The sequence below is a fragment of the Medicago sativa genome, chromosome 1 (assembly GCF_051527215.1).
Source record: "Medicago sativa cultivar Bolivia chromosome 1, Bolivia_mono, whole genome shotgun sequence".
Lineage (NCBI taxonomy): Eukaryota > Viridiplantae > Streptophyta > Magnoliopsida > Fabales > Fabaceae > Medicago > Medicago sativa.
This window is the reverse complement of record NC_140749.1, coordinates 73241273-73266251: the sequence shown is the minus strand read 5'-3', so window position 1 is coordinate 73266251 and position 24979 is coordinate 73241273. Positions and strand designations below refer to the sequence as shown.

The 24979-nt window shown below is 31.9% G+C and overlaps 1 long non-coding RNA gene across 1 annotated transcript; it reads left to right on the top strand.

Moving 5' to 3' along the window:
* Nucleotides 1–7571: 7571 nt before the first annotated feature.
* On the top strand, nucleotides 7572–8066 carry LOC146957205 (uncharacterized). Its single transcript, XR_015018061.1, has 2 exons — nucleotides 7572–7722; nucleotides 8013–8066. It is a non-coding gene; the product is annotated as an uncharacterized LOC146957205 (long non-coding RNA).
* Nucleotides 8067–24979: the final 16913 nt, after the last annotated feature.

Below are 24979 nucleotides of genomic sequence, written 5' to 3'. Positions count from 1 at the left end.
GGTCACAAATGAGACAAATATTGTAACTTACACCTAGTGCAGATTTTTTTTGCATCTTACACAATTTTTTATATTGGATCAATAAATTTTATTATCAAATCGAATTTGATATGCTATGTTTTTTTTTTCTTTCTGAAGGATGATATGCTATGACTTATTAATATAATAAAAAATATGTTCTTACATAATACAAAACTAATTTTCTTATGTACATTAAACAGAACCTAAAAAAGAGAAATGATATTTTGACAACCACTTTTTGACAATTTTTGGACAACTTTCTCTCTCATATTCACATGATGTTGTTATTCTCTCTCTTCCTTTTTCTCTCTCCATTGTTTTTGACCAATAAAAAGTGAGAAAAACAAGGTTGTCAAGAAAGTTGTCATCAAATGGATGTCAAAATATCATTACTCCCTAAAATATAGTCGGAAAAGTTACAAAGTTTTTAATTGTTGCGAAGCTGAGAGCATACAATATCTTATTGACTTTCTGAATATGATTGATCTAACCATTCAAAATATATACCTTTGAGTCCTTGGTCACTCATGGAAAATATAGTAATTTATATAGTTGAATAGGTCTAAATATGACCATGACCATACTTATTTCATCTTTGTCAGCTTTTTCTTCGAGAAGCAATGAAATATTTGAGGTGAAAATAGCACAATAGCACTTCGCTACTTATAGCAGCCACTCATATTTCTACAATTCTCTTTTTTCCGAGTAGCTTAGTGACTAGAGCTCACATATTTTAAATGTGGAGAATTGAGGTGTTCCAAGTTCGAACCCCGACTTCTGTATATATTAAACGTTGTCTCTACTAACTGAGCTAAGTTTCCGTAAACATATTTCTACAATTTTTATTTTGGTAGATACCTGTATTTCTACAAATTAACACAAGAACTTTTTGGTAGACACCCATATTCCTTAGTGCGATCTAATAGCCGGAAGAATTGAATTGTATTAATTAAAATTATCCCGGTTTAGGTAGTCCGAGTACAATTCTCAATTTTATGTATCTTGTTCGGACCTCAAACTGGAAGGAATTATACTATTTGAGACTATGACTAATATTAATAAAATAGAAAGTTTACGCTATTATTTGTGTTATCATTTTTTGTTTTGTGGCGGATAAAGTAGGAAGAGGTGTAGGGTAGTGGCATTTTTATGGAATAAGACTTTGAATTGCAACATTTCCATTTTTCCTTAAATCACATCACATCGATATGGAAATTGTTGATTCAGTACAAGGAATGTGGCGGTTAACATGTTTCTATGGTTACCAAGAAGGTAGTCGTAGATGTGACTCTTGGAATTTGTTGCATCGACTAGCAAATGAATCAAGCCTACCATGTTGTATTATTGGTGATTTCAATGATATTCTTTCTTTCAATGAAAAAAGAGGCAAGGCGGATATACCAAATTTGCTCATTAATGGTTTTCGTGAGGCACTAACAAATGCTAGTTTGATTGATTTGATATGGAGGGGGTATCCTTTCACTTACTTGAAGAGCTTAGGAAAGGACAAAGCTTAACTATTACTGCTCCCTATCATTATCCTTTATTTTTATCTTGTGAGCCGAAGAATGTTCTAAATTTTGTGAAAAAATATTTCATGTTTGAAAACACTTGACCAGTAGAACCTGAATTCTGCCATTTTGTTGAACAACGGTGGCAAGCATATGGAGACTCGATTATCTCTTATAAATTACAAAAATGTGCCATTGGTTTATCTAAATGGAGTAAGGAGAATTATTACAACACGACGAAGAAGATTGGCAAATGTAAGAAATAGTTAGAAATAGCTCATACCCATGTCACATCTTCAAATATCAACTATTTTAATTCTTTGATAATTGAGATGAAGATTAGATGCTCTATTGGTAAAAGCTGAACTTTTTTGGAGACAAAGAGCCAAAACTTTCTAGTACGAGGATGGGGATCTTAACACCAAATTCCTCCATGTTGTTGTTACTTCTAGGCGAGGTGTTAATAACATTACAAACTTGGAAGATGCCAATGGGAATGTGTGTAGATCAACAAAAGGTTTAAAAGTTATTTCTCATGACTACTCTAGCAACCATTCTAATGACAATGGCGATTAGGGGTGGTGATAATGCAATGTTGGTCTCATCATTCAATATAGGTCAGTTTAAAGAAACCAAATTTTCAATGAAACCAGATAAGTGATCGGGACCATATGGATTCAATTTGGAACTTTACCAACACTTTTGGCAACTTTGTGGTCAAGAGATTTTCATGGCCGGGTGTGATGGGCTACTTTCTGGAAGTTTCCCTGCTAAGCTCAACTCAACAAATATTCCCCTGATTTCAAAAGATGACACTCAAAACTCAATGAAAGATTGACATCCTATTGATTTGTGTAATGTTTTGTATAAAACAGTGGCAAATGTCTTAACAAACCAGTTAAGAAGGTCCTTCATCAATGCATCTAAAAAAATCAACCTGCTTTTGTAACTGATAGATTTATTCTTGATAATGCTTTGGATGCGATTAAAGTAGTCCATTTCATAGAATTGAAAACTATGAGAGAAAAGGTAGAATAGCTCTCAAACTTGATATTAGAAAAGCTTTGATAGAATTAATTAGGCTTATTTGCGTGATGAGATGATAAATACTGGTATCTTCCAGCAATGGATCGATTAGATTATGCTCTGCGTTAAGATTGGGGATTATTCAATTATTGTAAATGGAGATAAAGTAGTCCCAATTATATATGGGTGAGGGCTGAGGCAAGGAGGTATGTTATCCCGATACTTGTTCATCTTGTGTGTTGAAGGATTATCGGATCTCATCATGCGAGCCGAGAGTAGAGGCGATATAAACAGTGTTAAAATTTATAAAAACACACCAATTTTATCTCATTTACTTTTTGCGAGTGATTGTTTCTTATTCTTTAGAGCCACTGAGGATGTGTTTGCCTGTGATTTTGGTAAACAGGGGCTAGTTCTGATTATTACAAGCGAGAACGAACTAGAAATCTCAAGACCGATGTGCAAAGGTTTTTATCGGAAAAGAGTTTGAAAATAGGCCACGAAATGCACTCAGGTTGCTTAGAGAGCAGAACGGGTTTGATAGTAAAAGGCACTGACTCTCAACAGGTTTGAGATTGCAATTAAAAGCTTAAAACAAAGCAGATAAAAGAAAAGATAAAAAGTAAGTTTAGGCACGTAAACTCAAAGAAAAGGTAAAATGCATTGCATTAAAATAAAAGGGGTGGTCTACAAATCAGTTTACATAAATTCTGTATAACTTGTTTCCCTAGACGCCGGTAGTTTGAGTGTTGTAGAATTCTGTATATGATTAGCGACCCAATTTCTGTAACGCCCTATTTCTATTAAAGCTATAAAACACGCGAATATAACAAATATTCAAGAAATAAATGCTACGTCTCATCAAATAACAACAGTCGAACACACACACACACATATATATATATAATATCTCATCAGTCACAGCGGATATAATCATACATCTCCAAATCAGAAACAATACATCTGCCATGGTCAATAATCAACACCAACATAAAATCCTCCAAAGTCTCAACAAAGAGTACATCTCAACATAAATAAAATCCAATCCAACAAAATAAAAGGACACCGACTCGACCTAATCAGAGCCCTAAACTAAACTCCAAAATGAAAGTGGAGGCTAACTCCAGCTATCCAATCACTCACCGCAAGAGGACTACTCCTGCACAGCGTCTACCCATCCATACAGACAGGTAGGCGGTCAAAACCACTGGAGGTTAGCATTACATTAATCATAATCAATATAATTAACTTAACATAAATAAATAGTTCAATTCTCAATTACTCATCATGGACATTTAACCTCCACATCCACATTCATATAACAACTTCAACTATTGCAAGTGTATAATCATTTAGCACACTCATCATCATCATTCAATACAATAATCAAGACTTATGCAATGTGGTATGCCTAAACTCGACACATACATGCATGTGGTACCATATCTTCTCAAGGTCACCCATGATGCAACAAAAACATCATTATCAACGGCTATAGTCAACGGCAATATGGATATAACATCCGACACAACACATGATGCATGAACATATGACTCAATCCACTATGCATATGTTCACAACAATTCAACGGCTATATTCAACGGCTATCATCAACATTCAACTTCATCATAAAGTTCAACAACTCCATTCAATACAACACATGATAACAAACGTCATACTCCTCACACAACAATCATTCAAACATCATCTTACAATCATATCAAACTATTCATAAAGGGTGTATAAAGCATTCGGCTCATAAAACCATTTTCATCAAAGTTCGTCTCTAACTTCACCATTATAAAATAATTGAAGCTTTCGAACCAAAATCAAGTAAACAAGATTCAATGCCTCAACTAAGTATACCCCTAGACCACATATAAGTGCAGTAGAGTATACAATTACGTTTCACCGGCTAAACACGACGAAATCATGAAATTTCCAAAGTTCGTCTCTCTTTATCATTTTTCAAGAAAATTTCCATTTTCCAAGCAAAACATGTTAAGACTTGATGAAACCAATCACAACCATTTTTAGAAATCATATAAACATTATACAACTTTAACCCTACTTCAATTCCCGGAGAAAAACGAGTTTTCGGAAAATCGGCGTTTTGGACCATTTTTCAAAAGTTAAGTGAATTTTACAAAATCAAGTCCAATTTGATCCAAGTGAAGTTCCAGTAGGATTAGATGTACAAACAGAGGTTAAACAAGTCAAAAGAAACATTTTAGACAGCCCGGATTGGTTCCCAAGTGCACGAAACGAAAAATCAAAAGTGGATGTACAGAGGGTAGTACGCTTAAGCGTCCGCCGCACGCTTTCAGTACGCTGGCAGCACGCTTGCTGCTCGCTTAAGCGTGGTGAGCACGCTTAAGCGTCCTCCTTCAGACTGTCAAAAATCAGTGACGGGTTCCAACCCATTTTCATCCAAAATCCCCATTTTGATTCTCCCAAACCCCAAAACTTAACCCAAAACGTGTTTACATGTCATATACACTATAAAACACTTAAACATCAACAACTTTTGAGATTACAACATCAATTCATCAATAATTCACCAATTCACCAAACATTCTCAACTTTCAACAACAACAACAATTTCATCACCAATTCACCACATTCATGATACCCAATGCATCAATCCAACAACAACATATCTAACAACAACAACAACAACAACATTTGAACATGAATTAATTCACAATTCAACAACCACAACATCATTCATCATCAATTCATACAAAAACTCTTCATGTTCATATCTACCCATTTTAACATACAAATTCAACAACAACAACACAATTAACATTCAATTCATGCATATAATCATATCATCACAATTAAGCACGAATTTCTACACCTAAAATCAAATTAACCACTTAATTAAGGAATTATGGTAGAATCTACAACTATTAATTATGATTAAAGTCTAACCTCCTTACCTCAAATCTTCAAAATTAACACTAGGGTTTCACTTTAGCTCCAAACCTAGTTCAAATCCTTGAAGCTTGACCTCCCTCTAGCTTTCTCTAGATCTTTCTCTTCAAACCCTTATTCTCTCTCTATCTCTTCTTAATTGAAAATGAAAATGTTGGTAAACCCTATTTTCTCTACCAACTAGAGCTTATATAGGTTCACCTATTTGGGCTTAACTCACAACACCTTAATGGGCCTAACCCATTTCTATTCTAACCAAAATGTTATTACTCACTTAACGGTAAAATGTAATACTAACGATCACTTACCGGTAATAAAATAAATTACGACAACTCTCTAGCACTTAGTAAAATAACAACTCTTACTAAGCTCTAAAAATAATCTTCAACAAAATTACAAAATTACCCCTACTTTCAAAATGACCAAAATACCCTTCTAACACCGAATTCTACAATTCCCAACCAAAAATACACACAGAGACAAATAATCACATAAGAGCACATATAACACACATAAATAAATAATAAAATAAATCTAGCGAAAATCGGGATGTTACAATTTCCGGCTTGGAAACTCTAATTTATACTAAAACCTAGATGGTGAACCACTAACTCCATGATCAGCACTTCCTCCATCTTGGATAACTGCCTATCCCACGTCTCCACTACATGGAAACCGTTTCAATGCTTGAAATCGTGCTTTCCCACTCTTTTGCTTGACTTCGATGCGAGATTGCTCTTTCAGCCTTGTTTCGTCGAAACTCCGACTACGCGCCTTAGGCTTGATGTTTCGTCGAGATTCTTTAATTGAAATGAGAAAGCTCTTCGATTCCTGCAAAGTAAAAAGGTCAAACAAACGTCGACCATATTAAATGAGCCTGTTAAATTTACAGGTTAACAGGATGAAGCAACATTGATGGCAAATATTCTCTCAACTTATTAAGGCGCTTCTAGATAATCCATTAATCTTCAAAAGTAAAAAAATTATCGTAGCCAAAATGAAGCAATCCCTTCGAAAAATTCCATAGCTAATATACTGGGCGTCCAACAAGTTTTGGGAGACATGAAAATACCCTGACTTCCCTTCTATGATTGGCAGAGATAGAAAAGGCACCATTAAATTTATCAAAGATAGGATCAGAAAGAAAATCGATTCGTGGAGCAACACATGTTTATCTAAAGGCAGTAGAAAAATTTTTATTAATTTTTTCTCCAATTTATTCCCTCATTCATGCATATGTTGTTGAAGATATTGAAAAGATGCTTAATGCTTATTGGTGGGGAAATAATAGAACCCAATCTAAAGATATTAGGTGGATGTCCTGGAAGAGGTTAAGTATTTGTAAGAATGATGGGGTATCAAAAACCATTATGCTTTCAATTATGCTATGCTCTAAATTTTTTTTTGAAAATTACTGTCAAACCAAGGTAGTCTTATCACAGAATTTTTTTTTCTGCCCCTATCACAAAAAAAAATGATATATCTGCCCCTAGTTGAAAATTATTGTTGTAAATGCCCTTGTTCTTCATTTGAAATGGCGAGCATCACATTTTTTCAACCCTTCTCTGCAAGCTTGCAGGCTTTCTCAGAACAACTCTGTGTGTTCCTAATTTCATTTGGCGAGCATGAATATTTAAGGTATTTTTCTTGTTCTTTCTTTCAAATGGCGAGCATGGTAAAATTTTTTTTTCCCATGTTCCACACATGAAATGGCGAGCATGCCATTGCTTTTTTTTTTTTTCAATTTTTTTTATGCTTTGCCCTTTGAAATGGCGAGCAAACAAAGGCCTTTGAAATGGGATTTTTCCGGTTTTGCAACGAGGTAAACAATCTTTTTCTGCTAGTTATAGATTGCTTTTATGATGATACTTATAGAATCAATGAAGTGATATATATTAATCCGTAGTATTCATATCTTGTTTAATTAATCTCTGGCTACCTATGCATTCATCTCTTATGGCACTGTTTGCTTTTTACAGAAGCACATAAGAAGATGAACACACATGTTGTATTCTTTACTGTTTTTCTTTTGTTTCCGATAAATTGTTAACCACTTCATTTCAATTTATAACTTTTTTTAACAGATAAGTTTTCCTTCGCTTAGTGACTATGATCCCGAACTTGCGTGGCCTTTAATCCTGGATAATTTCGTTGAATGGTTGCGAGAAAAGAAAAAAATCTTATATCTTTCAGCCATCTGATTCTCTGCACCGTGCAGTCTCTGGTATGTGAATTCATTAAATGCTTTAACGATTGAGTTTTATGGAGAAATATTCAGTTTATAAAATAATGTTGCACTGAAATCCAATAAAGAACTCATGATATTGACACGTAAGCCCATTTTGTATCTTCGATTTAAAAATAATAGCAAAATACTGGTTTTCAATTGATGTCAGTGCCAAACTAGTTTACACTGAAAGTGCATGTTCGTTTTTCTCTGAACAATTTATTTATTATTTTTGTGGTTTTTTAAATCTGTTCTAACTTAACTTATACTAATTGATTTGTTGGCAGCACTTCTTTGAGCAAGAGAACTGTTGAATTACCAAATTAGATGGGTGCCTTGTGGCTCGTTTATTTTAAATCTCGCAACCTTCGCATTTTTTTTTAAAAATGGTCTTTGTTTGCTCGCCATTTCAAAGGGCAAGCATAAAAAAAATTGAAAAAAAAACAACAATGGCATGCTCGCCATTTCATGTGTGGAACATGGGAAATTTTTTTTTACCATGCTCGCCATTTGAAAGAAAGAACAAGAAAAATACCTTAAATATTCATACTCGCCAAATGAAATTAGGAACACACAGAGTTGTTCTGAGAAAGCCTGCAAGCTTGCAGAGGAGGGTTGAAAAAATGTGATGCTCGCCATTTCAAATGAAGAACAAGGGCATTTACAACAATAATTTTCAACTAGGGGCAGATATATCATTTTTTTTGTGTGATAGGGGCAGAAAAAAAATTCTCTTATCACCATATCGTTCAAAGATAAATAACATCCAAAGAGTAATTTTCTAAGTTTTCGTTTTGGGCATAATCCAAGCTATGTGTGGTGAAGCATCTGAAGTTTGAAGTTTGTCGTTGAAGATAATTATAGATGCTTTAAAGCAAAATTAGTGTCTTAAAGCATGCATATTTTCCAACACAATACTACACGATGTTAGCCTAATATATGCCTTGAATACAATTTGATCCCCTATTATGAACAATCCGCAATTTCAATCTTCACATTTTTATCTCACAATTTTAGTTCCTCTTTATTTTAAATCATACAATTTTGGTCTTTGTTCAATTGCCATCTAATTTGTCCTCGTGAGCTTAGCTCAGTTGGTATGGACGATGCATAAAAATATGCAAGGTTCGGGGTTCGAACCCCGACCACCACCAAAAAAAAAAAATTGCCATCTAATTTTTTAACGGGAATGATGACATGAAACTGACATGTCATTTATTTGGCTGTCATATATCGAGCTTTAAGTGGCTATAGAAAATTACTTAAAAAATTATTTCTAAATAATGTCACACTTAAGAATTGAACTCATGACCTTTATAAAACAATTAGGAGTATATTAATTAAAAACTAATTGATACAATTGAAATTCGAAGGAGATCTTACAAAAGGAACAATGCAATTTGGCAATAATAACATCCTATATCTAGTATATGAAAGGATTAAATATAATTCAACTTGCACTATTATGGATGGATTAAAGCTATTAATTACTTCATTTACAATCCTTTAAAAATTAAGTAGAACAATCCGATCTATTCATTATCAATTTTTTTTTTTTGAAAAAAATATCAAATTTATCCATTAACATTTTCTGTCTTAAAGCTAAATTACTGTCTAACCTCAATGCTTACTTGGAAGATGAATTGCTTATGAGCCACAAGGGATGTGGGCTGGCTGAATTGCCTGCAACTAGGCTCATCTTGATAAGGCTCATCTTGATAAAGGAAATTGTTCATCTCACTTTTCTTTTCAAATTGCTCTTTTTTTCAATTACCGTTTGCCTAGTGACAATTAATTGCCGTTCGTCATTTCAGCGAAAGTTAACTATCATTGAACATTTTTATGATTGGTTGAAACAACTTAAAAAGTGATTAAACCGCTCTAAAAAGTGTCCAACGGTAGTTAGCTGTCGATGAAGTATGTTTTTAAGCAATTTCACTTGATAAATGTCATAAATGGGCCACGCACTTTTGCTAGATCAAGCCCATCATGATCACAACAATAAAATACGTTCATTTCATTTTTATTTTCTTGATCTTGAACTTTTTTCTTACAAGTTCTTGATTTTAACTTTTTTTTGACAAGTTGATCTTTAACTTAGAGTGAATAATTACGCTATTTGATTATTGATGACATAATGTTTGCTGAATGCTTGATAATTTTTTTTTTTTGGAGGAAAAATGCTTGATAACTTGTGATCTAGTTGTTATATAGGGTGTAACAATTGATTATTGCATCTCCAATGTAACTTAGGCTTTGTTCAAGTGGTTCTCTGCCTATCACTGCGTGATAAGCCGGTTTCTTCGACAAAAAAAGAAGAAGCTGGTTACCCTTATACTAGTATGCACAAATTAAATCCTAAGGGTTACCCTTACTCCTATTTGTAATCACGAAATGCCTTTTACTTTAATGAACAATATGCATGCAGCTGAATGAAAGTGTTGAGCTGTGAAAGAAAAGTAAAATATAAGGCTATTGTTTTTTTTCCATCTATGAGTTTCCCGCACGCCCTATTCAGATTCTAAAATTCAAAATGTTTTGACATGTTTTGAAGGTTTTTTCGAGATATTTACGTCCTTCGGATTCTATAGTCTGAACTGTATGTATAAGACGCGCGAGAAATCAATAAGATGGGAATAGAAAGTGTAAGATATAATTGAATTGTCAACTTCATTATGGACCCCTTAATTAGCAGTAAAGGTGCAACATGAAATGGACATGAGTATCGCAAAATGCTTCCTCTAGGCCTTTTCTTTTTCTAGCCTTACGCACGTAGTTTGGAATTTTGTTTAGGTTCAAAGCAACAATTATTATCAGAATAATTATGATGATAAACTAAGAAACTAGGGACCAAGGGAGTATAATTTAACTTGCACTATAATGGATGTATTGAAGCTGTTAATTACTTCATTTACAACCCGTTAAAAAATTAAGTAGAACAACCCAATCTTCCTTCAATAAAAGAGGGAGAATTAGTCACATTAGTCCCTGAATGGGAAAAGAGTAGTCACTTTAGTCCCTGAATGTAGAGAAATTGCAAAACAGTCCATAAATGTAGACTCTGTTGGTCAATTTCAGGGACTAAAGTGACTAACGGAGTCTACATTCAGGGACTAAATTGACTAACGTAGTCTGCATTCAAGGACTAAAATGACTAACATGGTCTATATTCAGGGGCTATTTTGCAATTTATCTGCATTCAAGGACTAAAGTGACGACTCCTTTCCTATTCAGGGACTAAAGTGACTAATCTCCCTAACAAAGTAGAACAATCCGATATTCCATTAATCATGACAATTGATGTACCTATTCAAAACCAAAATATGATAACCATACTCATTTCATTCAAATTAATTATATAGATAGATAGATACAAAGTGTCTAGTTTTTTTTTTTTTTGACAAATATGATTTCTACTATTTATGTTATTTAATTTCAACTTAATCATTTAAGCCTAATGTTACATTTTTTTTAATTAATAAAAAAAATATTATATTGTACCAAAAAAAAAATTATCAATTTCATATTTTGTTAAAAGTTAACATATAACAATGATATATATATATATATATATATATAATAAATTTGTGCGATAATGCGTGAATTTACCTAGTATATACAAAAGTGAATCCTTTTATTGACTTTACCGTGTAGTCGGTTGTAGATCGTTAGATCCTTAGTCAAACAACCTCGAACCAGCGCACCAAAGTCCCCCTAACACACTAATAGCCTGTTTGGATTTGCGTTTGTAAGGTCTGACCGTGATTTTGTGAAGCTATATTTTGTAGCTTCTATACGGTCATGTGTCTTCTTGCCAATTGGACGTGGTTCTATACATATTTAAAATCAATGGTGTACATGTATAGCTATTGATTTTTGTTTTGTTTTTAAAATTATACATGTATATCTATCTTGTTGGCATTGCCATTGGTATGGTTGTTTCTATAAATTCAACGACATCTCAATAAACTTTCTGAAACATCCTTGTCAATGTCAATGTCAAAAGGAAAGAAAAGGAGAGAACGTGTTTGTTTGTCTTGATTAATGTTGTTCCATATCCGTAGTCTAAACTGCTTTCCACATGCACAAAGTAGTTTTTGTTCTTCCTTTGTTTCTTGGCAGCCCATTGTTTTGATGGTTGTTCCTCTGCAGTGCCCTTGCTGATCAGTTGATAACGGAACCCTAACTTAATTTAGTAGGGTAGTGCAGCTGCATTACAAAGAGGGAATATTAATGGATGGATCCAGAATCCATCATGTTGCTATTCAATATCCAATCATCCATGATGCCAAATTAGTTCTAGTTATCTTTATGTCCAATCCAACACAAGGTAATAGCTAGCATATCAGATATGATACATATATGGCCTAAAAATTCAATAATGTGTGAAGCTGTCACACTTATATAATGGAACACTTATATAATGGAACATATATGTTGGTTTGGGGACTGGGGTATATATTTATATGAATAAATAATTATATATTAATTTCTTCAAATTAAAGGGTAGATAATAACTATACATTTCCCTTAGTTGAAGGGTAATTTCATTAATAATCTCATAATTAATTTGTTTCATTCCTATTCCTATAGTTTTGTTCTCTTCGCACTAAATTTTGATAGTAACACAAATATAGCTATTAGCTAGCTAGTTCCATAGCTATAGAGCACAATTTATAAGTAATGTTAGGTACGTAAATTAGCAAGTTACCAACCATGTTTTTTGTTTTGTGCCACATGTGCTAATAGTAGTGTGAGTGATATGTGCATATAATTTATTAAGAACCTTATTATACTGTGTAATCATCAATCATGCATGTCTTAGAAACTTGCAAGGGTAAGCTTCCTATTACCTGGAGACATGCACCAAAAGCCTTGAGAAGAATTTGATTGGATGCAAATGATCTTTTCACTATAAGAATCATGATAATTATTTAAAGGTATTTTGGATGGAGACGTAAAGAAGGTAGGTAAGCATTGTGGGCGCCTGGGCGGTCCAAAGAATTTGAGTAAAGTTCTTTTTGACGAAAATGATCGAAGTTGATTTTGCCTATACTTAACAGGGTAATGATAGATTTAGACGAGAGCCAGAATTTGATTTTGCCTATACTTAACAGGGTAATGATAGATTTGAGTAAAGTTCTTTTTGACGAAAATTATCACAAAAGTTGTCAGAAAATGATCGTTCAAATAACATATATATATGGGTTATGATAGAAGACACCTTTTATGAAGGTGTCTTTTATCAAGTTACTCTATGAGCATTTGCGAAAAGACACCAACTTACTTTTAGAAAGGTGTCTTTTAGCAAAATTATAACTAAAAAGTGAAAATCACACCTTAAGGTGTGACTTGATAAAAGACACCACCAAAGGGTGTCTTCCATCATAACCCTATATATATATATATATATATATATATATATATATATATATATATATATATATATATATATATATATATATATATATATATATATCTGTGTGTGTGTGTGTGTGTGTGTGGGTTTTGCTAGAAGCCACCCAAGGAGGTGTCTTTTAGCAAGTCACACCTAAAGGTGTGATTTCTACTTTTTAGTTATAACTTTGCTAAAAGACACCTTCATAAAAATTAGTTGGTGTCTTTTAACAAATGCTCATAGAATAACTTGCTAGAAAACACCTTATAAAAGGTGTCTAGCAAAACCCTATATATATATATATATATATATATATATATATATATATATATATATATATATATATATATATATATAAGACATATCAAGTGAGAGGACTTTTAAAATGAGAGGATGAGAGGAATGAATTTGGACCGTTGGATCTAAATCAACGCTTCAGATTTAATTGCACTTTAAAAAATGTCATGTACCGCAACCTTCACCTTTCCTTTCTCTTCTCCCCTTTGTCGTTGTTCTCTCCCTCTTATCAGGAATCTCTTTCTGTGTTTCTTCTTCTTCTTCTAATGGTTTTAATTTCACAAATTGGTCTAAACAGAAATTCACTATCACAATCATCTTAATCAAAATTCCTAATTTTCATTTTATTTTTTTGAAAGCAGGTCAGGGGAAAATTAAAACATGCTTTCACTGGGTTTACAAAATTCAATTAAAAGACATCCACCTGCATATCTACACTTGAGTCACACTCACGTTTAAGAATCTTGTGAGTTTGTTTTTTCAGAATAAAAATTTAATCATTAAAATGAAACAAAGGATTACGGAGAAAACAACAGATTTGAGAACCTATTACGGCGGTGACAACAACAGATATGAGAACCAGTTACGGCGGTGACAACAAAAGATCTGGAAACTGTCACGGCGACGGTGAAGGCCTCGGATCTTTCCTTTCTTTGTTCTTTCTATAAAACTGGTGGCATGAGGTTATCGTGAGAGAGAACGACAAATTGAGAAGAGGAAAGGAAAGGTGAAGGTTGCAGTACATGACCCTTTTTAAAGTGCAATTAAATCTGAAGCGTTGATTTAGATCCAACAGTCCAAATTCTTTCCTCTCATCCTCTCATTTTAAAAGTCCTCTCACTTGATATGCCATATATATATATATATATATATATATATATATATATATATATATATATATATAGGGTTATGTTACAAGACACCCTTTGGTGGTGTCTTTTATCAAGCAACACCTTAAGGTGTGATTTTCACTTTTTAGTTATAACTTTGCTAAAAGACACCTTCATAAAAGTAAGTTGGTGTCTTTTCGCAAAAGCTCATAGAGTAACTTGATAAAAGACACCTTCACAAAAGGTGTCTTCTATCATAACCCATATATATATATATATATATATATATATATATATATATATATATATATATATATATATATATATATGTAGATTGTAGGCGGTGCCACGTAGTGCCGAGGGGATGCACCCGCCAACCCTCAAAATTTATTTTTTTCACATATATCCCTATGCTTTTTGCATGCTTTTTGCATCTTGAACCTCCTCATATTTTTTTTTTTTGCACCAGCTGCCAAAGACCCAAACTCTCACTTCACTCATTTACACATTTCAACTTCTCTCTAAACTCCTCTCAAAAAAAAAAATCTCTCTAAACTATCCTCTCTTCGCTTAGGAAACCCTTCTTCCTCCACTACCACCACTCTCATCAACTCCGGTGGCCGAACCACCACCAAACTCCGTCGCGCTACCACCTATCCCATTCCATCTTCACTTTCGCGACCTACATCTACAAACTACAGTCACGTTTGTGTTCTCTTTCTCCATCTCAAAAACCTGTTGCAGCAAATCACCACGGGCTCCACCCTATTTCGCCGTCCTCCGCCATCGTGCAACCAGAAAGGGACATTCAGAAACCTTCAAAACACTGAATTACCAAGGTAATCAATTAAAAATCTTTGGTTTAGGGTTTTGAAATTTGGGATTTTTTGACATAGCTTCAATTGTGATAAATTGGTTGATTGAATGTGCAATTGAGGGTCCTAATGATATGTTTGTGTTGTTAAATTGATTGGAGAATTGTTTTAAAGGGACAATTTGACACTCAATCTTGCTTATGAGGTGAAGAGGAAAAAGTTGCTAGCTATTAGTTCTGTCTGAATTTTTTTTTTTTTTCATGTTGAAAATTTCCAGGGGATAACATGCTGTTGTCCTTAGTGTAAAAATTGACGATCAAGATGCCTTTGAAAGAGATTTCTTTCAATTGAAACCTTACTACAATACACAATATATGTTTCTAATCTCTTACAAGTACATAATATGTGTTTCTAATCTCAGAATGTTGAAACTGGAACTAAAACAATAGACATGTCCTGAATCATGATCACTTAACAATTGCCTTATAGTATATTACCTTGTAGTATATGCCAAGAAACGTGGAAGTATTTATCTATAAAAGACTGTGATTCTATATCCAACTCATTTGCTTTCTTGTTGAGCTATTGTAATTTATGATAAGAAAAGAGTAGTAAAACATTGTTTTACTCTAATGGGGATGGATAGTAAGAAAGGAGTAGCAACACTAGGTGAAAATGTTTTACTCTTTCATTCAATAAGTTTGTTATTGTGTTGGTTGTTGTAGAAGTTATGGAGAATTTTTTTAAAAGACAAAAATCATCCCATGAGCAAGGATCTAGTTCTCAACATGTTTCATGTAAATTGTAAAATCATACCATGCCAACCTAATCAACATAATTTTCCTCAAAGAATGGATGGAGCTTTTTTTGAGTACATTGTAAATTGAATACAATGTAATTTTTTGGATATATATATATATATATATATATATATATATATATATATATATATTATTATATTATTATAAATTAAAGTTTAAAATTTTGAACCTCCTGACCCAGGGTCCTGGAGACGCCACTGATTGTAACAATGTTTGGTGGACACATGTTATATTGATTGTATACATCTTGAAGAAGAAAGAGATAAGAACGAATGATGTGATAGATGTGATAAGTTGATGATGTAATAATAAAAGAGATAGTAAAAATATGAGATGTTAAATGAGTGTAGATAAATATATGGTGTATACATATCATTGTTTAGACAACCTTTAGCTAACATTTTCACTTCCAAAATATTTGATTTCAAGGCGTTGAAATTATCAAGAATTATATTTGGACATCCCAAATTTTTCAACACATATTCAACATCTCATTTTCTCCCTTCTTATCATGTCAGTAACATATCACATCTATTACACTACCCTCTCTACTTTTTTCTCTCTCAAGGCGTTAATTGAGTGTATGAGTGTTCTCTAAACTTTTTTAAAATTATATTTAAGATAAATTTACAATAATGATATTTAGACATCCACATTCTCTAACACTCATTCAACAACTCATTTTTTTTCTTCTATCTTTCTCTTCTCATCACATCATTGATTTATCATCTCTTTTTCTCTCAAGATGTATACACATATTGAGATGTCTACCACACATTGTTTAGAATTTAAGGTAACCGAAACGTAAAAGTTGAAAATTCAAGTGTTGTAGCCTTGAAGGATATATACACGTTAGTAATAAACAATCTAAATCAATACATTATTACTCAATAATGTATTTAGCGTGAGGGAAACATAAGTGTTGACTTGACTTGTTGATTATAGTTTTTATTCGAGTTCCTTGACTTGTTCTATTATGGAGTCTCTGACTAGAGAGTTTCAATGCTTGTTGTTTGATGATGTTTTTAGGGACTTGTATGCCTAAGAGTGTTCGTTTAGTTTTACAATTACTTTTCTCTTTCTTTGAGCTTATGCCCTCTTTTGCAAGAAAAATAAAATGAAGTCATTTGCCGAATCATAGTTTTTTGAAAAATATTAGGATACTAGTTAAAAATAGTTTTTTGAAAAATATTAGGACACTAGTTAAAAAATAAGTATAATAATTTTTTTTTTAAAACTTGTGTAATCATATAGTGTTTCCGTAACTAATGACATTAGTTAACATAACCTTCAATTATTTTCTTAACTTTTTCACTCTCACTTCACTATTTTTTCCCCCCTTTGTTCTCTTTCCATAACTAATGTACTATCGTGTCAAAAATTACATATATCCTTCTTGGATCTCTCTATCAATGGTGCATAAGAACTGCTGCAGATCTCCAGATTTTAGGACCCACAAAGGTGTGATATAACATGATGAAAGCGATAATAAGTTATTGTCCTGTATAATCAACTCTATCAAATTTTAGCTTTTCTGCATTCACCCTTCACAGTACTGGTTCACATTTCACACCGACACAGTAACTAGTTAGTGAAATGAGAATAAAGCCCTAATGACTTTCAATTATAATAAGTTGTTATTTTGGAGGCACCCTTCACTTTATTCTATGCAAAAATATTGACAGCTAGCTATTGGACAAATTAAGAGGGAATTCACTTCAATATCCAACAAAAGACAAAATAAAACGAGAGAAATATTGATTTCAGAATAGATAGATAGAAATTGATGAGCCATTACAATATGTATGGAATACACCTTATATAGTGATGATGCTAAAGTAATTAATGCTCCGTTTTTTTTTCTTTCTTTCTTGATGGAACTAATGCTCCGATTATCGATAAATTTTCTTATCAATTATAATATTTATTAGACCCAACATTATAATATGTCATTGAAATAGGAAGTTGGTCTCTAATAGAAAGATTAGACATTTTGTGTTTAAATTTCTAAATTATGATTTACAATACACTTAAAATCATAATAATCCAATCTTCAACGTACGATATCCCAAATTACAACTCTAGGAAATTAAATATTGAATGCATTAATATTGGAATTCATTTCGTAAATAAACCTTATCTGCATCGGTTATACTTTTTAATTAGTACTCCCTGTCATAGAGGTCTCTAGCTAGCCGGGCACATCTTGTGCTTTTTAATTAATGTGGTAATATATATGTGTGGAGTTATCCCCAAAGTGTTAGAGGCAATGTAGTTGTCACACTAATTATTCAAAGAGAAAATTGTACCGACTAGATCCCAAAATCCTGGAAAACAATTCAATCATAAGTTTGATTTAAGTACTAATTGATAGAAAAACTTAGATCAATGTATCTCAAATCTCAAATATAATTAATGAGCAATGCTATATCTCTAGAAAAATAACATCAAGAATTCTTCAAGAATAAAGAGTAGCCAATCACAATGCACTATTTGCCACAATTCAAGGAGGTGTGGCTGAAAAATAGGAAGTGGACAAATAAATCATCCAATTAAAATTTGCCAACTGTGTCTTGAAAAATTCTTGAAGCTATTTTTCTTGAAAAGTCGCATTTTCCATAATTAATACATGTTGTGTTTTGGTTTAATCTACGTCCTTTTTTCTGGCAATGTTCAATTTTTTTATTATATATATTTTTTTTTTGAGCAAATATATATCGATGAAAATGTTTAGTGTACACCACATGCGAGTGTATAGACCTTGAAATGAAGAGAAAAAGAGACTCATATGATAAATGTGATAATTTGATGATGAATAGGAAGAGACATATAAAAATAAAATGAAGTGTTGAATGAATGTATAAAAAAATTGAGTGTTCAAATACCATGGTCCTATCTCATAAGCCATGACATAAGGATGACTGGATGAGCTGTTATACACCAATAGAAAAATGGTAACAGTGATGATTAAGATATACTACATATACGAGATTTGCTATTAATTAATTTATATATAGACGACCATGCATGCAACTATAGATTATGCATATATAATTAATAAGTACTATAGAGGAAACAACAAAATCTCAAATCCTTGAAATTAAACCTAATTTGTTTGTTTCCGTTCAATATATAACCTGATACAGACAAATTTTCCGGTAAGTTCAGCTAGATACAACTAATATTGAGCCAATTCCAAACATTTCATTGATTCTTCACTCTATATATCTAGGTGATTGTGAGCCCAATTAGGGTAATCAAGAGTGAGATTTAATTTGAATTAACCGAGCCGAAATTTGATATATCTTACCAACTCCATCGTGTAGTAGACTCAGCAGCATGCATGCATTTGCTTAAAATTAATCTTGTAGTACATCATATCATATCGTATATATATAAATAATATCCCAACAGAACCCTAGCTAGTGAACCAAACCAAGACTTCAGCATCTCTGCGAGGTAACCGGCCAACATATACGTACGCATGACAGCTTAATTGCTGTCTTGCTTGAGATTGCAATTTTTTTATCTAACTAATGATATTAAGATTAAATTAAACAAAATAATACACGTGTCAGTTAATGATTACGAGTGTGTTTGCAGAAAATTGAGAGACTAACCAACACAACTTTAGTACAAGTTCTTTTTTTTTTTTTTAAAGATTAGTACAAATTGTATTTGGTTTGATTTAGCAATGATATGACAAAATTACCTAAGTGTCATTTTTATTTGGGTTAAATAAGTAAATGGTTTTTCTAAATATAACAACATTTGATTTTAGTTCTCCAAAAATATTTTTTAGGTTTTTGGTCCTCCAAAATTTTTCATCTATAAAATTAGTCCCTAATTTTTAGTAAACTCATGTCTAACCATCATATATTTGTTAATACCAAAAAGAAAATATTTTGACATGTTGCAAAGTGCAAAGAGATTTCGACCAAGAGCATATATATTTCGACATACCGCATTTTTGGCCAAATGCTTTAATGTGTTGCATGCAAATGGTTTTCGACCAGAGACAAGGAGAAATAATTTGAAGTTACATTTGGAGTGCATGAAAGTCATTTTCTAGTGTCTTGTAATTATACCAAGTGTAAGGCTCTAAGTATAGGAAGTTATTGCTACTTTTAATTTAGACCGTAGGATTTAGTGGTAGTTTTTCATGCAAGGTATATATATATAAATCAGTCTATATAATAAGAACAAGAGGCGGATTCTTGATTTCTGAAAACTCTGTAACACCCACGTCATAGGAGCAAACAGGTTTAAGAGTGGACATGTAGACGGATTCCCTGTAATTTAATTGCTTTATTAATGCTTTATTTTCCCTTTTCTTTACTACATTCTACACTTTTCCTTTCATTTTCTTTCTTCTTCTTTTGAATGCTCATTTAAGTGTTATTTCTTTTAAGTTGTCATTTGATAACTTGTTTTATTAAAGCCGTTGGAAGCAATTCTAACACTAATAAGAACAATTTGATTTATTCGCAACAAACACATAAGGAAAGAGACCATAAATCACTAAACCCAAAGAACCCAAAAAAGACTTTAATTTAGTCTTTTGGATAATATTGTTTGTATTACCAAAAATAAGTGTAAACAATATTTTAATGAGATTTTTTAGAAATGGGTAGAATATCATGACAATCTCTAAAAATAGAATTTTTTAACAAAACATGAATTAAATATGAATTTGGATGTTTTTGGTGTGAAAAAATTCATATTAAATTCATGTTTTGTTAAAAAATTCATATTAAGCTAGTATTCCTATCACTCTTTTAAATTAATCAACCACACATGTTTATGAGGTCAATCACTTACATAGATATTAGTTACTTCGAAGAGATTAATCTCTATAGGACGCCTATCGAAATTAATTAACCACACGTCCACAGCACCCTTTGCTTCCATATGGTAACGGCTAATCATAACTACTAGCAATTGGCTTCTGTAAACCAAGCCTCCGACTCTAAAATCAACCGGCCTATTAATATATAACCAATACCAATCTTTAATAGCCCTTACCATGCACATCCACTTTTAACTAATAATGGTTGTAATTTAGTGTGGATTTTACCTAATCATTATCATTTCTGCGATCATTGGGTTGAATTTCTATTAGACAGCTTTTGCATGTAGGGACGTAAAAAGCATATAACTCAGATTTCCTCCTAACAAGGCTACAACAATACAATTCCCCTAAAAATTAAAAAAAGGCTAGAATACAATTGCTACGTACCAAACTATTCTCTAGAGTCTAGTCTAGACTATATGTATGTGCCTTAAGTGTGTGGGTTGCCATTGATCACACATAGTCAATGGTATTCCATCTACTGATATTTCGGATTTGTGCCTTGCAATAAAATCAATACTCTTCATACTTAATACACAAAATCAATCAATACTACCTATATCCAAATTTAGATCTATTTTCTTGTTGGGTAGTCTTTTAAATTATTGGCAAAGGATTTGGCGAAGAGGTTAATTAGGTACAACTATGGATTCCATTATCCCAAAAAATATTGCCACTTCTTTTCATTTTAAAACATGAATGAATTTAATCCTCAGCACCTTTCTACAAGACAAGTATGGTTACTAGCTAGACTGACCCACTAATTTTTTGTATGTTTGCTTGATCAAAATGACTATTATGTGATCAATGATATATGAATTTAATTTTTTGGAGATTTTGTACGGTTGTGTATCCGCCTTTGCGGTACAACAATTTGTACTTTTTTTTGTTGTTGAAGGAAACAATTTGTACGTTTTTGAAAGGTGTTAATAAGAAAAAAAAACTTGTACGTTTGAAAGGGTTAATTATACTATAGACCCAAAAAAATATAAAGGTAAACGCTTGTCATTTTTAATAAAATAGTGAATATCATTATAAAAAAATGGAAAGATGTGTAATATTTTATTGAAAAAGTAGTATTAGTTATTAATAAATTTAATACTATAATAAATTTATTAGTTCCCTTGATTTTGTCATCGAGTTCATATATATATAGAAATAAATGTAGTTTAAAGTATAATCTTAATTAAATACTTGTCCTATTCATAATTGATTCAGTGAATGATACGTTTTAGTGGGAGAAATTAACTAATTAGGAGTTTGAAACTTGAACACTTCTAATGGTGCAACCCCATTAATTATTAATAGTTTAAGTGGACTTTATAGTGTGAATTATTTTAAAGAAGCTTATTCTTGTTTTACTTACTTAAAGGTGTAACTTTTAAAACCTAATGATGTTTCCACCATTAATTTACTCAAGATATTGCAATTTAAACGAGTTGATTCGTTAAGCAATTGCATTGAAAGTTTCTTCCACGACAATCTCTTCCAATAATGGTGAAACTTGTTAAAGACACATTTTTTGAACATATAAGAACTATCTAAGAAATGTTGTCGGAGATCCTAAGGTGATGTCAATTCAAATGTGATGTGAGACAAACACTGTTAACATAATTAATCTTTACCGTCAAAAATAATATTTGGTTTATTCATTATGATTTCATATTAATAGAATAAGTAGTTCTTTGTATCTAGTCATTGGCCTCTAATGTAGATTTCGATCGACATCGCAGCTTTATTTATTTATTTACATTTTCTAATATCATGAAGATATAATACATGTTCAGTTCACATACACATGCAGAAGAAGACACACTACTTGTTGTGTATATAAACATATATATGCTTTAATTGTATTATTTACGCATAAAAACAACCACAACAAGCCACAAACGTCCTGTGCTGCATGTCTACTAATAGTTACTATGAGTATGAATTATTTTCCAACAACAATTAAGAAATCCACACTGAAGTAACATGGGCCCCACTAAAATGACAAAAATATTGTCTAATTTCTTGTCTGCTACAGCCTACAGTACCGTTTGTTAGGCTTAGGAGCATCTTAATTAGTCTAATAACCATATGATATATATTAATCTATTTGTGATCTATAACAACTGACAAGATGCTTATGTATAATAATATAAACTAGTTAATGTGACAACAATGATAAATATACATATTTTATTTTGCTATACACGTTCAACACCTCATTTTCTCTTTATCTCTATCCTCTTTATCACATCATCAAATTATCATATCTATTGCGGACCTGTTTGGTTCAGCTTCTGCCCAGCCAAAAGCAATTCTCTACAGTGTCAAAAGCAATTATAGCCAAAAACAACGTGTTTGGTTTGGCTTTTCAGAATTGCTTTTATCCTCCAAAAGCAATTCTCCATGAAGCTACAAATCCTAGCTTCTAGCTTTTTTAGAATCAATTATAAACAGTAAATATTATATTTTATTATTACAACCTATTATTTTCCTTTATTGCCCTTTATCAATTCTCCTTCTTTATCAATTCTCCTTTAGCTATGTCTATTTTAGTAATTATACATTCAAAAGCAATTCTACATAATTGTATCCAAACATAAATCAGTTTGTTTAATCAATTCTACATAATTGTATCCAAACATAAATCAATTCTCTCAGAATCAATTCTGTCAGAATCAATTCTATCAGAATCAATTCTGTCAGAATCAATTATATTCAAAGCTGAACCAAACACACATTGCATCTATCACTTTCTTTTTTTCTTTCATCTATTTGTTTTAAGGTGTATACACCCTCAAGAGATGCAAACAAAATAATTTCCTTAATGTCATACATATGGTAGTAGTACACATTAACAAATTAAGAATAATTAATTAATCTCAATGCATGGAATGGAATTGATTGTTAAGTAGCCCTCTTCATTTTCAACGTATCTATCTATTATAGTACTTAATTTGAAGCATTCTAGCGACTAGCGAGTGCCAGTTGTGTCTAAACGTCCCTTAATTATTATTATTTTTTGGTTGGAAGTTTCTTTTAAATTAATGGTTCTATTGATAATAACAGTGCTAAATTAATCAACTTGGTGGGGAGATGTTTTTCCATCTTCGAAATATACTTTTAGGCATGTTTGGGAGTCGACATGTGTATCTTATAATTTCATCTATGGGTGTGTTATGCTTATAAAAAATAGTTTATGTTCAAATAAAAATATTGCGTTTGTTTCTACCTTTATATCCACTCACTTATGTATTAAATTTATTGAACAACAACAAATTATTATTTTTCCCTTTTGGTGTTTAGCATGAGACATATACACTTGAGCCTGGCATGCATGCACTTTGAGTTTGAGTATTGGGTTCCAACTTTGAACTGAAAGATAACAAATACTCCATCCGTCCCGCAATAGATGACCCATTTGAAAATGTGTAATTTTGACCTAACTTACTTTGACCATATTTTTCTACTAATATACAAAGATAAATAATATCATATAAGATGTCGTTAGATTTGTCTCGATGAGTATTTTCAAAATATCAAATTTTCATAATTTTTTCTAATATATTATTCAAGATATTTAATCTCAAAATTATGCATTGACATGCGTTATATGGTCACTGTGTCAAATATTATGGAACGGAGAGAGTAAAAATTAGACAACACATAAAGAAATTTAATTACGTGTAGCCTATAGTAGGGTAATCAAATTAAGCTATATTTATTTAATATCAATAATAAAAATCTAAAAGGAAATATAGCCTGACGATATAATATATAGGTTTGCCTTCCCTATTTTGGAATATTTGGTTGTTTCTGTTTGGTTTGAAGCACATGCTTTTTTTCTACGAATTTTTGACAGTATTGGAAGCATGCTGCTTCCTCTCTTGGAACAAAATTCTTACTCTAATCTTTTATGTTACTAACTTTGAAAAAATGCATGAGTGTATGTGTATATGTAGTGTTAATCAATCGAGCAAAAGTTACTATAAAATATTGAGGTTATAATGACTTTATTACTTTAAAGATTTGTATAACTTTATCTAGCTTAAAAGCTTTACAAAGCTTAAAAGGCTTAGCTTGTTTCAGCCTCCAGAACCGCAACTTTTGGAGAAGGAAAAGAGTTTTTATTTTATAAGGCAACAAGGAAACATTATCAAGGAAGTACAAACGGTAAAAAACAAAGTATAAAGGTCTACTTCATTTTCTTTTTAAAGGCTAAATGAATTTATATAAATAACAAATGGAGT